Below are 4,724 nucleotides of genomic sequence, written 5' to 3'. Positions count from 1 at the left end.
TATTATTATTTCTTTTTTTTATAATATATTTATTAATATATATATATATATATATATATATATATATATATATATATATATATATATATATATATATATATATATATTTTTTTTTTTTAACTGATGTTAATGTTTAGATGTTTGGGAAAAAATAAGAAAATGATAAATAATTAAGATTAAATAAAAACAATTTCATTCACTTTCGAGGCAGTGTTGCAGTAAAAGTGTCTCATATTTTAATGTTAAAATATAAATAACAATACATAAATGTTGAAAAAATACCATAACATAATAAAATAACTTATAATAAGTAAAAATGTCTACAAAAACATTAAATATCTATGCAAAAAAAAGCATGAAAACAAAGTGTGTGGCTTTTAAAAAAAATAAACACACACACAAAAAAAATCTACTTTTTTAAGCAACGGTAGGAGAAGAAAACAAGCAAAAGAAAGAAATGTTAAGCAAAAATTAGGCAAGTCACCACAACACTCAAGTAGGAATGTGTGTCCACCTGAAATGTGTTGTTAATTCTCTCAGAGAGACAATTATCCACCCCCTCTCCCTGCTAACAGTCCCAACAGATAACTAATTAGCTACATTACACTCATTTCCATGTTAATGCTTTGTTTGCTGCCATTGTTTAGGAACACAATGGGGAGAATTGCAAATGGGAGAGAACTGATGAGACTCAGCTAATGAAACTGGCCATACACTGCCCTACCCTCAGGACAAAGACACACAGAGAGACAGGGTCTGACTTTTATTGAGAGGCATTTCATTGACAGATATGTCTGTTAATGAACTAGGCCTCGGAAGCAAGGAAACACTCAAGTCTTAATGTTTTCACAATCAAGTTTGAAAATGTAATAAAAAGCCATCAGGCGGTTCTGACACTCTGGTTTCTGTCCCAAACTCGGTCTCAAATATATATATATATATATATTTTTTTTTTTTTTTTGATGACAGTTAAGCACATTTTATGTTTCAAAATCTCAATATTGTATTTCTTAAAAATAAATAAACTACAGATCGACTTAACTAAAAATTGTATTATGTTTATAGACCACAGCATTTCTTGTAGGTTCTTACTGTCTTTAATTAAACAAATAATTCAATCTTAATATCATTGTAATTTTTCACTGTATTATTGTAACGTATACACTTTGAATAAATTAATAAAATATTATTTAAATTGTAATGTATTTACATGTAATGCATCTTCTTTAATTAAACAATGATTTTAATCGCTGTATTATAGTAATTTTACTGTATTATTGTGATGATTGGAATTTGAACGAATGTGTGAATGAATAAATAAATAGTAATGCATTAATACATCTTTAAACAATTAATTCAATCTTTGTACTATAGTAATTGTATATTTTATTGTAATGAATTTAATGATAATTGCAATTACAATAAAAGTAAATAAATAAATACAAGTAAAATGGATTTAACTGTCATGAATTGCAAATTGCATAAATAAATGCAATTATTTTGTGTATATGTAGTATATTGGGGCGAAATATGATCTGGACTTGTCTTTTTGAGATTCACCCATAAATCTATGAAGTGCATTGCTTTGCTTTTATATAACTGACACGTCTTGTTCGTTGCAGATGTAGATAATATGTTCACTGGCCGGAGAAGGATGTTGGTGGTTGAAGTCATGAGGTTTTCAGTGTGAGGTAAAGTCAGAAATCAGGTATGTGAGGAATGCTGGCGACGGCACTAATCTCTAATCCCTCTCTGAGTGCCCCGGGTCACTTACTCTGACTGCCATCTATGTGTGCGTGTGTGACTGTGAAAGAGACAGAGAGAGCAAAGTGAACAGAACATGCTTCCTGTATCTCTCGCTTCTGCTGACCAATCAGCTTTGAGCTCACCTTTATGCAGTCACCTTTCTCCGTTCCCACACACACTGTTTGCCATATATTTAATTTTACATGAATGGAAAACCAGTTTACCATAGCGCTGGCCAGTGGGGGTTTTAACCGCAGACACTCTAACAAGAGCCCTTTAATTTCTTAGTAAGTGTTGTAAGATTTGGCTTTGAGTTTTGACATGGCTTGTGGTCCCCTAAAGACTTTAAGGATTACGAGGGCCACCCAAGAGCAGAGAGGGCCGAGAGACATGAGAGAGGAGTACATGAATCAGTAAAAACCACCCTGGAAATATCCAAGATACGAATGGAGGCCGAGAATATGCCACCTAATTAGAGGTCAAAGGTCAAACGGAACATGCGGCATATGACTGCAAGAGATTGTCTCAATTAGTCTCGCTGTTTTAAACTTTATAAAAGAACAGTACAGTTATGAGCGATAGCATACGAATCCATCAATCTGTGCTAGTGCATATCAGGCTCACAATTACATGAAAGAGATTTTTGTTGCTGGAGAGTGAAATCACATTAGCATTAGCTAACAGCTTCTGCCCCCTATTGGTCCCAGAATATATAGACTGTGAAAGTCTGAATGTCATTACATTAGATTATGACAATGAACAAGAAAGTGGCACTGATTTAAAAGACAGTAAAAATAAGTTACTTTAAGTCTGTAAAAATCTGTAAAAAAAATATGTTCCAATGTTAAATATAAAGGATTGTATTTAATTTTTTTTTTTTTTTTTTTTTTTTTTTTTACAGTTTGTGTAAAGTGGTAACTGGAAATGATCTTAAAACAGCTATTTTCACCTGATTTAAGTCATAAAAATGTAATTTGTTGGTATTAATGAATGCATTTAGGTTGATGTCAAATAATATTTAAGACATGAATAAAAGCTGATTTTTAATCTTAATTTTTAGGTTGTAATTGTTTTAGTGCTGAGTCTTAAACATATTTTGGACTCCACATAAAACTAACAGAAAAGCTTCAGTAGCTACTTCAGCTACTTTTATATATATATACATATATGTATATATATATATATATATATATATATATATATATATATATATATATATATATATATATACACACACACACACACACACGTACACACACACACACACACACACACACACACACACATATATATATATATATATATATATATATATATATATATATATATATATATAAGATAAAACTATAGAAACACTGTTGAAAATACTGTTTGGACATTTTCTAGTTAGTCGAACGGTAAAACTTTATTTTAAAGTATCGTTGTTACACAGTTTGCATGTACTTACTATTATAATCAAAATAAATGATGCATTATTAGATGCAACTAACCCTAAATCAAACCATCAATATTAATATTACTCAGTACTTAAATGCATATTATTATGTAATTACACGGTGACAAAGACATGTGGAAATTAATAATCTTTAGGATTTTTAACCTGAGAGTGGATCACTTATTCAGTGCCACAAAAGTGCAAACTTTACCAGTAAAAAATATAATTAGAATGTGCAAGCAATTCAACCTAGTCAATGTTTACTATTTATATATCAGTAACAAGTGTTCGTCTCGTTTGCTTGCTTGCAGGCTGATTCAGGCTCATCATGTGAGTGTCTATGGTTCAGTGGGCTTTTATTCCCACCAATCAAATTACATCCATAAATCCATTCCTGTTATTGAGGCTTCACTCTTTAAAATCCAATCCAGCCACTTCACTCTCATCCCTGTCCCTCTCTTCCTCTTTGGGTGCTGATGAATATAAAGAGCTTAGACTGGAGGAGCTGTGGTTTTAGTGTTTAGTGCTCTGAGAGGTTTAAACAGTAAATTTGAAATGGCATAAAGAGGAGGAGATGGATCACTTACAGAAAAATAAACGGGAGAAATCACAGCACTAAATATGGTGGCTGTATGAAAGGAAGAGTCTTCAGTTAATTCAGTTAATTGCCTTTTGATACAGAAGAATATATATGTATGTATTTATTGATTTGCTTGTTTTTCAATAAATGGGAGTCAGTAAGAATTTTTCAAGAAAATAATGCTTTTATTCAAAGTGTGCCTTGAATTGATAAAAAGTGTAATCATTTTCAAATAAATGCTTTCCTTTTGAACTTTTATTGATCAAATAATTCAGATTATAGAAAAATTTTCATGGTTTTCCCTAAAATATAAAGCAGCACAACTGTTTTTAACATTGACAATAATAAGAAATGTTTTTTAAATCAGTATATTTCAATGATTTATGAAGAATCATGTGACACTGAAGACTGGAGAAATGATGCTGAAAATTCAGTTTGCATTTAAGAAATATACAATAATTTTTCTAAATATAAATAAAAATCAAATATTTAAAATTGTAAATAATATTTTGCAATATTACTGTCTTTAAGTTCAAGTTCAAGTCTGATTTATTGTCAATTTCCACATGTACAGTTCATACATACAGAGAATCGAAATTGCGTTACTCTCAGACCCCGGTGCATACAGATAACATTAACATTAAAGCCTAAAGAAATCTAGATCAAATACAAAATGTAGATAAAACTATACAATAAGGGAATGTAAAAAAAAGGCATATAATAAAATTAAAAATAAAGTTAAGTAAAGCTAAATAATGCAGCGCAAGGCAAATGACAGATATAGTGCAAATCAGTGAAGTGAAAAACAGTGCAGATAAAAGATATTTAGTGCAAAAAAAATATCCCTTATTAAAAATATCTTATTAAGTCTGATTAAAGTGACAAGTGACAAAGGGCTCAAGAGCAGTTATTTTATTTAACTGAATGATGAGGTAGTGGAATGACGTCAGTTCCATGCTGAAT

Source organism: Carassius gibelio, chromosome B1, assembly GCF_023724105.1.
Source record: "Carassius gibelio isolate Cgi1373 ecotype wild population from Czech Republic chromosome B1, carGib1.2-hapl.c, whole genome shotgun sequence".
Lineage (NCBI taxonomy): Eukaryota > Metazoa > Chordata > Actinopteri > Cypriniformes > Cyprinidae > Carassius > Carassius gibelio.
This window is presented reverse-complemented; position numbering follows the sequence as displayed.